Here is a 12,678-nt window from a genome sequence, read left to right as displayed (position 1 = left end):
TAATGGGAATAGTACCCTGTACGTGCTTATGAGTAATAAGTATCGTGTACGTGCTACTAAGCCTTAAAAAGGTTATGGAAGGGGTATGGAGGAAGGGAGAGGGAGAGAGGGAGAGAGGGAGGGGGGAAGTGAGAGAGAGGGAGAGGGAGAGAGAGGGAGATAGAGGGAGAGAGGGAGAGGAGAGGGGAGAGGGAGAGAGAGGGAGAGGAGAGGGGAGAGGGAGAGGGAGGGAGAGAGGGAGAGAACATGGGGGGAAGGGAGAGGTAGAGGGAGGGAGAGAGGGAGAGAAGAGGGGGAAGGGAAGGGAGAGAGAGAGAGAGAGAGAGAGAGAGAGAGAGAGAGGGAGAGGGAGAGAGAGAGAGAGAGAGAGAGAGAGAGGAGGGGAGGTGGGAGAGGGATAGAGAGGGAGAGGAGAGGGGAGAGCTAGAGAGAGAGAGAGGAGGGGGGTGGGAGAGGGATAGAGAGGGAGAGAAGAGGGGAGAGGGAGAGAGAGGGAGAGAGGGAGAGGAGAGGGGAGAGGGAGAGAGAGGGAGAGAGGGAGAGAGGGAGAGAAGAGGGGGGAGGGTAGGTAGAGAGAGAGAGAGAGAGAGAGAGAGAGAGAGGAGAGGAGAGGGGAGAGGGAGAGAGAGGGAGAGGAGAGGAGAGAGAGAGAGAGAGAGAGAGAGAGAGAGAGAGGAGAGGGGAGATGGAGAGAGAGGAAGAGGAGAGGGAGAGAGAGAGAGAGAGAGAGAGAGAGAGAGAGAGAGAGAGAGAGAGAGAGAGAGAGGAGAGTGGAGAGGGAGAGGAGATGCGAGAGAGAGAGAGAGAGAGAGAGAGAGGGGGGGTGGGACAGGGAGAGTGGGAGGGGAGAGGGGAGAAGGGGAGAGAGGGAGAGAGGGAGAGGAGGGGAGAGGGAGAGGGAGAGGGAGAGAGGGAGAGAGAGGGAGAGAGGGAGAGGACATTGGGGGAAGGGAGAGGTAGAAGGAGGGAGAGAGAGAGGGAGGGAGAGAGAGAGCGAGAGGGAGAGGAGAGGGAGAGAGAGGGAGAGAGGGAGAGAACATGGGGGGAAGGGAGAGGTAGAGGGAGTGAGAGAGGAAGAGAAGAGGGGGGAGGGAAGGTAGAGAGAGAGAGAGAGAGAGAGAGAGAGAGAGAGAGAGAGAGAGAGAGAGAGAGAGAGAGATAGGGAGAGGAGAGGGGAGAAGGAGAGACAGGGAGAGAGGGAGAGAACATGTGGGGAAGGGAGAGGTAGAGGGAGGGAGAGAATACATGATAAAAATCAAAAAGGAAGTTGTAGATAAGAAATAAATTCACTTACTTCTATAGAAGTGCAGACACAGTTGTAGTGGGGTATGGAGGGAGTGAAGGAGAGAAAGAGGGATGGGGTATGGAGGAAGGGAGAAGGGGAGAGAGAGAGAGAGTGTGAGAGAGAGAGAGAGAGACCTTGTATGCGTTTGAGAGGGAGAGATGATACACTTACATGTGTATAAATATGTTTAATATATTATATGTATATAAACATATTATATATATAATGTCATATTATACACATATTATATATTACATATATTATATGAATATACACATATTATACATAGAATATCATATTATACAATAGCGCATACACGTTGTTTAAAGGGAAACAAGCGTGTACGTGCTTCTTACACTATAAATACCCCATACACGTTGTTTAAACCATAAGTACCTCGTATGCGCTTTTGACTTTTTAGGCTTGGAAATAGGCCTGGATGACAAAGCTACGGATTGGAAGTTTGATTTCCCTCCATTTCTCTCATTTTTGACATGTTTTATTTTATCAACTTGGTTTATCGACTTTGTCATCATCAGGTTTGCACTTCATAAAGTGGGTATTTCTAGAATTGCCACCATATTTTCACCCATCTTATGAGCTTTCTAACCATATAATTTTTTTTCAATTTGAACAACAATAACATATTATTATTGAATTTCTTTTACTAGTGTCTCCATAGTTCTCACAGACATAGGTGCACCATTTTTTGAATAACTTTTGATATACGTATCCAAATTTTAAAAACTTTATATATTATTGTAGTGCACTTGATTCTTTACAATTTAAAAAAAAAATTGTATTTTTGATTTGTTTAGTGCAACTTATGCTTTGCACATGAACAGGTACCAAATTTTCAGGATGTGCTCAATTGGAAAAATCATAAAAAACAAATACTCAACAAAAAATTACAAAAAATACACATCTTCTAGTGCTCACTCTTAACTATCTTTCTACCAAAGGATTTGTCAAAATAATAAATCTAACTATGACTTTTTTGATGCGCGCATCAGACACTATGTTATGTTTTTAAGAAGAAAAAAAATAGGGTCAGTTTTTCGTGTGCGAAGGATTTGACCCCCTTAATCTTATCCAATTTTGAAAAAGTTTAGTAGTTTGGAAACTAGATTCAGAGTACTACAATATTTGTTGTTTGATTATCTTCATATCTTGAGTGGATGACTTTCAAATGCTGCCTCTAAGTTCAGGTTCACCTGATTTCAGAAAAAAAGTGGCCACTTATACCCCTCTTTTTGACCACCATCTTTGTGCACTTACCCTCATTTGATAGTGAAAAACCATCAAGTTGCTCAATATAAAATTCCTCATTAAGATCCACATTCAAGAATGCACATTTAACATCCATCTGATAAACCTTGTAGTTTTTATAAGTAGCATAGGCAAGAAATAATCTTACAGCTTCAATCCTAGCTACCGGTGGAAAACTTTCTCCACAATCAATTCCTTCCTTCTGAGAATATCCTTTACAAACTGTAGTCACATAAATCTGTCCAATTTAATTAAATGAATATTTGCTATTTATTTATTTAAAAATCCACTAGCCATCAGTTAATTAAATTAATATTTAATTAATTCATCTTCAAACATTCTCCTATTAATTAAATAAATTATTCAATTTATTTTAATTAATTCACTATACCAAATTCACAATCAATTAAGTGAATAAAATCTATTTATTTAATTAAATCCCCCTTTTCCTCTTTTAAATAAATTAATATTTATTTAAATCATTTAAAAACCCCCCCACTTGCATTTTCCTACAAATGCAACTTGTACACATTTATTGAAATAAACTAATTTTTTTTTTTTTTTAAATCCTATTTTCCCTCATCCACCAAATCCAATTGCAAAATCTAATCCCCTTCTAGATTCTTCTAACCCCTTCCTAATTAGCCTAATCCATCCCCTAATTATTGTCACATTTCTAAGCAAAATGGAGTCACTTCTCAAAGACTTCAAAAGTCTTTGAAAAGCATTTAATGCTTTGTGTGTTCAAACAACTTAACCTCTAAAGTCTTCAAAGACCACTAATGGCTCTTACATGACCATTAATGACTCTTACATAACCATTTATGGTTATTTCAAACTTGTCCCCCCAAGCATTTATTTTTTTGACCATTTTTATCCCTCTTGCCTTTGCACAAGAATTTATCCATTGGATAAAAGCTTTATTCTTTGAATAAAGAGTTTATTCATTCAATTAACATTGACTTTAACTCCCAAAGTCATGTCAAGCATTTAATGCTTATTCCCTCTCCTCTCAACCTATCTCACATTGACACTTGTCATCTTGGGATTGGTTTGAAATCCCTCACATGGATTTGAAATCATTCAATCCTGACCCTTGTTGAGATTACTCAATCTCAACCATACATTGCTCCATTTTTCCTATAAATAGAGCCCATTTCTTCATAATCCAGATCCTGAAAACTTGTATGCATTTAACCTATAGGCATTTTAGAGAGCATTTAGCATAGCAAACTAATATCTTTGTTATTTTAGTTAAAATCAATCATTTTAATAGCATCTAAGTATTTTAGTTTCTCATTTCCCATTTGAAGCAAAATAGTCAAATCTCAATCCTCCATAAGCATCCATAGTGCAAAAAGCTGCTGAGAGCTACACTATTTTGGAACTTGGAGAGGACAGAAACAAAGGAGAAGAAGCTAAGAGCATGTTAGGAGGTATTTGGAGATGCCTCATCATATTTACTTCTTTAGTTAAATATGCTTTCATATTTTTTTAGTATCTCTTTTGATATGCCTGTTTAGATTAGTTTTTGATTGATTAACACTAACGGTTTCTTGTGTGTGTGTTATTTATCTCAGACTAACCTTGTCCACTTTGTAGAGCATCATTTGGTGAACCCAACGTGAATCCGAACACCCAAGAAATTATTATTTTTAACCAATAACACATTTGCATGTTGAAATTGTCACACAAGTTGCGCTTTAGTGCTATTGATTGCATTCTAGCGCTACTGATACTTGTTGTTCTAGCGCTATTGTTCTTAAAATAGCGCTATTGAATCATTATTAGCACTATTGAAACTCTTTGTGCACTTTTGAAACCATTTTGGCGCTATTGACCTTGTTTCAGTGCTTTTGCCCTCTTTGTCTTTTTTTTTCTTTTAGCGCGTTTGTGTTAAATAGCACTTCTGTTCAAATACAGACTAGCGCTATTGCAACAGAACTTTGTAAAAAAGACCTTGTAACCGAAAAAGTGAAAAATTTTAGGCTTGTGGAAGGCCCCCTTAGACATGGATTTTACTAACCGGTTGTTGTTTGTGCGGGTTTAAAAACTCAGTCTTTAAAATCACAAAATTTATTTTGGTGTTTTAAAAATTGAACAAACAAACTTTCCCTTGTTTTCTAGTTAGGATCACTTGTTTCTTTGGTGCATTAAAACTGAACAAAACAACATTTGTTTTCTTGCAAGTTAGGAAACACACTTTATTTGGTGCTTAAAATCAACAATTCCATTTTCTTGCATCAAACTAAAGAATTTACAATCCACACTTCAATTTTTGGTGCACATAAAATACACAATTCACTTGTTTTGATTTTTGCAAGCGATTTTACTTCATGCAAACATGTTTTTTATTAAGTTGACCAGGATTTCAAATTCTATTTTACTCAAACATATTGCCTTTGAAGTTAAAAAGAACACAATGACTGTTGGAGTAACATCTCCAAATAGTTAGATCACATTGCAATGATAGATTAAAAGGAACAAGTGTTTTTCATGCTTGGCACACTTGTGCAAAAAAAGGTTGGTTGAGTGGTCCTACTTCTAACACACACTATCATCTCCCTTGGCTTTCGTGGTCCTAGGTGCAAGAGAAAAGTGTTAGTAACACTCAAAATTTTTATCTTTTTAAGAGAGGCCTGCCAAGAGACACATCACTCTTGGGAATGACCTCGCGCGGTAAATCCTTCGAGCTGCTATAGAAATCAGGTGAGAGCGAAAGCTGTAGCCTTGGGTATAGCTATTCCTACAGTGTAACTGGCCAAAAGGACAAATGGGCCCCACTACTAGTTACAAGGCTCTTAAGTGAGTCACTGCAGAATGAACTTATGTCCAATAACATCGAACATGACTAAACACCTTTAAGTAGTAGCCCACCCATTCTATTGATTGAGGATATTTGCGATATAATTTAGTGCAAGATCATAGATGGTTTTTCTCCCAAGATACTCACCATACATATTTCCTTGAGTAGAAATATAGCTTTTTGAAAAGTCACTTGTGGCTTGATAAAAGTGGTGACTCCCCCATCATAGGGATCATCTATTTTTTATGCTCATGCAAGACTTAGTATATCACATCCTTACATACCAAGGTAGGATTCATAAGGTATGTAGTACCAAAGTCGAAGAAATATCAAGATGTGGGCTAAATTTATCACAACTGGACATTTGACCTTAGGGATAAAAAGTGTTTGAAGTGTATTTGTTTTAGTCAAGACCAAGTGCAAATTGAGCCGACTTCAGGCTTTGGAAATACACCTTAAAATACATCTAAAGGAAGGGTCATATACAAGTCCAAGGATTGGGTTGATCTAGACCCATACTCATTTGTGCCTTTTAAAGGTAACATTCTTGTGTTTGTGTGCTTGCTTTGTTTTCTTGTCAAAGAAAAATCAAAAATCACTTCCAAAAACAAAGTATTCATCCAACCAAACATTTCTCAAAACAACCAAACACATCAAAAACAAAGTACAAACAACAAAAGTATCAAAACTTTATGACCATTCTTCACATCTTGCGAAAGAAGAAGCGTCATCAGAATATCAACTTGAAAAGAAGACAATTAAGCTCAAAGGCTTTGATCAAAAGGAGGAAATTCTTCTATATAAATAGACAAATCTTTGTCTCCCATAGAGTTTTTTTGTGTCACATGCATCTCTACCTTCAAGGCAAAACAAACGAATTCGATTCAGAATCATTGAACCGCAGAGCTTTTATGCAATATAGAGCTCTGAGTTATCACAAAAACCAAGGAGGTAAGATTAATCCCAAATTTTTCCCAAACATCTGTATCACATACAACACAGCTCGAGAAATACCACCAACACCCGAAAGAGAAGAGGTGGAGTTTGTCCCATTTATAACACAAAGTTTTTATTCAATTTGAAAACATTTCATCCATTATCTTGCTCATACATCATCACTTTATCATCAATCCATCCCAACTCTCAAAACATTAAGAGGTTCTTGTCCCAAGTTCTCTTTTTAGATATTGCTTGAATCAAACACATCACATCACTTTTTAGATTGTTTCTACATCTAGGATAAGCTCATCCTAAGAGACACATCTACGCAGGGTAAAACTAGTTCATGAGTGAATCCTCTCATTACTAGGTAGTTCAATTTGTAACACATCTCAGATTTCTCTACACCTTATCACATCAAAACTTATCAAACAAGCAAGCAATTCAAAGAAGGAATTTCGATTACATCTACCTTAAAAGTGCTAGAGATCCACATACAACACAATTCACCAACCATCAATCTCTCATTTCATCAAAAAACTCATCATCATTTTCACACAACTTCAACAAAAGCTTGTAAGCAAAATGGCTCAAACCCGATCACAGTCAAGGCAACGAGAAATATAAATGGAAGAAAAAGAAGACGAAAATCTCAATGAATTTCAAGAAGCACTTGGAGGAAATGTGAATGATGAAAACCCAAGTACTCCTACTCTCGCAACAATAGAAAGGGCCCAGCATAACCCTCTCTTCAACAAACTTTTTGACGAAATACTCAGGAGCAATGCGGATGCTCACTTTTTAAAGCTCGCCCAAGGAGGAGCAAAACTCCCCTTTGACTTTGACCTTGCCCAATTAAGACAAGCATCTGAATGACAAAGTCGCCATGAAGAGGAAAGAGGTAGAGATCCCATCAGATACAACATTCCTCGAGGTAACCCACCACCTCCTCCTCCAACTGAAATGGAGATGTTGCGGCAACAAGTCGAGAATCTCACCCAACAACTTCATAGTGGTGTCAAAACTAACCAATTCTCACTCAATGACATCTGTCCCTATCCTTTTGATAGGAATCTTTATATGCCACCCTTTCCACGAGGATTCGAAACACCCAAATTTGAAAAATATAGAGGAAAGGAAGATCCTCGTGATCATGTCAGAGAATTTCATTCCACTTGCCTCGAAGTGGCATATGAAGACACCTACCTAATGCGCCTTTTTCCCCAAAGCTTGGGAGGAACAACCACATCATGGTTTTCTTGACTACCAGGTGGCATTAGAACATTTGAGGAACTCATCCAGAAGTTCCTAGCTCATTACTCTCATAACATTGAGCGTGACATCACCATGGCTGATCTGTGTAACACTAAAAAAAAACCAGGTGAACTATTCTTAGTATTCCTGCAACGATGGTGTCAAATGTCTAGCAGATGTTCTCTTCAGTTACCTGAACGAGAACTAGTGGAAATATTCATTTCCAACTTAAACGAAGAAATGAAATTTCACCTGGATGTCAAAGACATAGACTCTTTTAATGATATGATCACCAAGGGTTTGAAATGTGAATAGGCACTCATCAAGAAAGGACTCATCAAAATCTATAACGAACCAAAGGATAGTCCTCGCCCACACTTCAATAGTGATAAACTAAGCTTCTGGAACAAAAACAAGAATATCGTCAACGATGGGGTTGTGGATGCCAGGACTATACAAAGTGCACAACCTGTGGTTTAGTTTTCAGGACAAAATCCTCTACCTCAGAACAACACAAATGTTCCTTCGAATCAAGGTCGCATCACGTCTCACGATGAACCTAGACCTCGTCAGCAAAAACAAAAACGAACATACACTCCCTTAGGGGAACCCATTGAAATAGTATTGTGACAACTCATTTCTCAAAATTTGGTCACTCTACCTAAACTATCAAACTATGAGCCTTAGGTCAAACCGACATGGTGGAGATATACTGAACACTGTGAATTCCATCAAGGGAGAGGACACAATACAAGTAATTGTTACTGATTGAAAGATCTCATTCAAGATCTTATTGATCGAGGAGAAATTGAAATAGAAGGACATGACCCGAAAGCAACCAATAATGATCATCTGATGTTCAAAAATCCACTTCCGTCAAAATATCAAAGGGGTCCTTCCACTTCTAGGCGAGGCACTGATACCATAGATTATACACAGGCTGCATATAATTATACTATAAATCACCTGTATGATGCCAATGAACAAGTTGCAACTATAACCTTCAAAAATCCCAACTCCAATTGCAATGTTGTTACACATCGCGGCAAAGTTACCATAAAGGTAGCTCCACAAGGCACCACCTCCATCCCAAAGCAGTACAATCTTGTGGAATAATTAGATAAAACACCTGCGCTTATATCCATTTTACAGCTCTTGCGCCTATCGCCATCTCATAAAACAATCTTGGATCAAGCACTCCAAGAGACGTCAGTCCCTGCAAACCTTAATACAGACCAATTCCAAGCCATGGTTGGAAGTCTAAAGTCATCACCTTGTCTCACTTTTTCCAAAAGTGACAACTCTTCCTTCTAGCAACCTCATAACACTTCATTACACATTGAAGGCTTTATCAACTAGCATAGGATCAAGTGAGTCTTGATCGATAATGGAGCAGGCCTGAATATTTGTACACTACAGTTGGTCATAGCATTGGGCTATGCCATAGAATCAGTGTATCCTCGCAAGAAGATCATAATAAAAGTCTATGATGATGCAGAGCATTCATCAAAAAGAGTGGTGGTACTCCCAATCTGAGTGGGCCCTATGGTAAAATACATCATCTGTCAAGTTCTTGACCTTCCTCTGCCATACAATCTATTATTAGGAAGACCTTGGATACATACCATGCAAGCCGTTCCATCTACCTACCATCAATGTATCAAGTTCCCACATAACGGTGTAGAGATCACAATCATGGGCGATGCCAATCCCTTTGCATACTATCATAATATCAGCCATCAACCAGAGATTACTGTTCCTAATAATAGAGAAGCCATTTCCTCCACATCATATATAAGTCCTGCCCCTCTTGCCAATTCAAACACCACTATACCCAAGCAAGAAAAGCTTAAGATGAAGATAGTAGAGGAAGGTCCAGGGGAATACAACTTGAGTCAACTCTTTTGTGTGGGACAAATGCCCACTTCTCCTAGAACACATGGTAAACTACAACCATTACTCCAGCAACCACTGATCATACCAGCATGTGCTTTGACACCTTTTTTCCCTGGAAAGAGTGAAGAAGAAACCCAAGATGAGGACTTAGCGGAATGGATCTATAAAGATCCCATCACCACTGATATACCGCAACCTACACTTCCTACGGATCAATATGGCAAAGGCCTCCTCATTATGCAAAGAATGGGGTATGATGGTCAGAATGCTTTGGGATATTGCAAACAAGAATGACATGAACCACTGCTGCTAGAATTAAAGCCCAAGGATAATGCAGGCCTAGGCTTTGAAAAGGAGATCTTTCCTAAACTCAGGTTCAAAGGAAAACCCAGCAAACCACTATATTAGCCTATTGCAAAGAGGACACCTTTTATTATCAAAGCAACATCAAACACCATCGTAGCTGCCCCACCGAGGCTCAAAATCCCAGCACAATCAGCTACAATGCCAATCATCCCACCGAGCAAACCAGTAATCTCATCAGCAGCAGCAGCAATAACATCAATAAAAGCACCATTAATAGCAGCGACTGTATCAAAACCCATAGCAGTATCTACAACACCCACAGTTCTAGCAGAAGCAGTTGAGCCAACACTACCAATACTCCCCGTATCAGATTCTTTGAGCCCCATCATCCTTCCTATAGCACCAATCATTTCATCTACAAAGGTACATCAACCGATCACCCCTACAGTATTTAACTCAAAGGACATCCCAGTATGGTATAGTAATCGGATGCTGGAAAGTGATTCAGAGACCGACCCACATGAGTGGGAATTTGATTCTATATAGCTTAACACTTCAGATGAGGAAGATGCATCACTACCTCTGTCACGCAAAGACATCCCTATTTATGGAGAAGCATAGATAAAGACCACATGGGTTCTTGAACTGGAAACATCTTCCACAGACCCTACGTCTCATCCTACGCCGGATTCTGATAGGGAGAGTACCATCAATGACCTTCACCATAATGTCTTCACCCTCACTGATACATCTAACACACTTAACCTAATCGATGAAGTAATGCCCATTATCCACCCTGAACTCATCGAATGGAACCAACCAAATCCCCCATGTCTTGACTTCTTCCAAAACGATGAGGCCATCATTGACCTTTTTGAATTAAGGTATAACCTACCAAGTGGAGATCACAAAGCTGGATTTTCCATAGAACTAAATAGCACAGCATACATCGGGGCGGATTCCAAACCCTTCAGCTACAAAAATATAATGATAAAACATGGGTCTTCCAGTGAAAACCACATTGTGGCACTGTTTGATCCAACAAAAGTAAAACGAAAGAGCATATCCAACGGTGAAAACCTCTCCGCGGCACCTGAGGATGAAGGGTTTGACATTCTCCCTGCTAGTACACAACAAGAATGATCAATGATTCTCATCAAGGAAACCAAAGAATACAATGTGGGGACTCTTGAAAATCCTCACCTCATACATCTGGCATCTCTTCTCACTCCAGAGGAACAACCTAAATTTATAGAGTTCTTTCAAAAATGTCAAATTAACTTTGCATGGTCATATGCAGAAATGCCTGGTCTTAATCCTAATTTAGTCATACATCACCTCATAGTAGCAGAAGGAGCCAAACCTGTCAAGTAGAAGCTTCGCAAGATGCATCCCCAGATTGTAGTGCTAGTCAAAACAGAACTCAAGAAACTCCTAGATGTTGGTTTCATTAGACCCACTGATTATGCGGATTGGATATCCAACATTATTCCTGTTGGCAAACCAAAAGGGGGCATCTGCATTTGTACTGACTTCAGAGATCTGAATAAGGCCTGTCCTAAGGATGACTTCCCCCTACCAAATATCGACATCATAGTGGATTTGATAGTAGGACATGCCATGCTTTCACTCATGGATGGCTTTTCAGGATACAATCAGATAAAGATCGCACTAGAAGACCAACATAAGATGGCCTTCACATATCCATGGGGCACATATTGTTGGAATCTAATGCCCTTCAGTCTAAAGAATGCAGGAGCAACCTATCAAAGAGAAATGACCACCATCTTCCATGACATGATGCATACTATGATGGAAGATTATGTGGATGACTTACTAGCAAAATCACTCACCAGAGAAGGGCATCTCCACATCTTAGATAAAATCTTTGATAGACTGGAACAATACAATGTTCAACTCAACCCAAAGAAATGTGTCTTTGGAGTAACCTCCAGGAAGCTTCTAGGATACATTGTCTCAAGCAAAGGTGTTGAGGTCAACCCAGCAAAGGTAAAAGCAATCATGGACATGCCACCTCCAAAGAATATCAGTCAACTAAGGACATTACAAGGGCAACTTCAATCCATCTGAAGATTCATTGCACAATTGGCTGATAAGTGTCACCCATTCACACACCTGCTACACAAGAACATCTGCTTTCAGTGGGATGCCCGATGCCAACAAGCATTTTAGACACGTAAAAACTATCTCATGAATCCACCATTGTTGATCCCACCAGATCCAAGTAGACCGTTGTTACTCTATATCTCAGCAATAAGTATAGCATTGGGTGTACTACTGGCACAACATAATACAGAAGGAAAAGAGTGTGTTGTTTACTACATCTCTCGCACACTGGTGGGCTATGAACTTAATTACATGCCTATTGAGCGAGCTTGCCTAGTAGTAATCTTAGCAGCTACTAAACTAAGGCACTATCTATTAACACATAAGGTACAACTCATTGCAAAGATTGATCCACTCAAGTATTTACTCAACAAAGCAGCATTGACAGGCCGCTTGGCCAAATGGGTGATGATTCTAAGTGAATTTGACATCGAGTATATAGACCGTAAAGCTATCAAAGGACAAGTCATTGCAGATCAGTTGGCTAATGCACCACTCGTAGGTGATCATCCTCTCATTTCCAATTTTCTAGATGAAGAGATATTCATGATCACAATAGCACAACCATGGAAACTATACTTTGATGGTTCATACACTAGGCATGGCTCGGGGGTAGGCATTCTGTTTATCACACCTCAAGGTGATAGCATCCTGAAGTCTTAGAGGCTCACATTTCCATGCACCAACAACATATCAGAGTATGAGGCCTTGATCATGGGACTCAGGTTAGCCGTACAATGGAAATTACAAGAACTACAAGTATATGGCGACTCCCAACTGGTCATTCGACAAGCAA

Source organism: Cryptomeria japonica, chromosome 9, assembly GCF_030272615.1.
Source record: "Cryptomeria japonica chromosome 9, Sugi_1.0, whole genome shotgun sequence".
NCBI lineage: Eukaryota > Viridiplantae > Streptophyta > Pinopsida > Cupressales > Cupressaceae > Cryptomeria > Cryptomeria japonica.
This window is presented reverse-complemented; position numbering follows the sequence as displayed.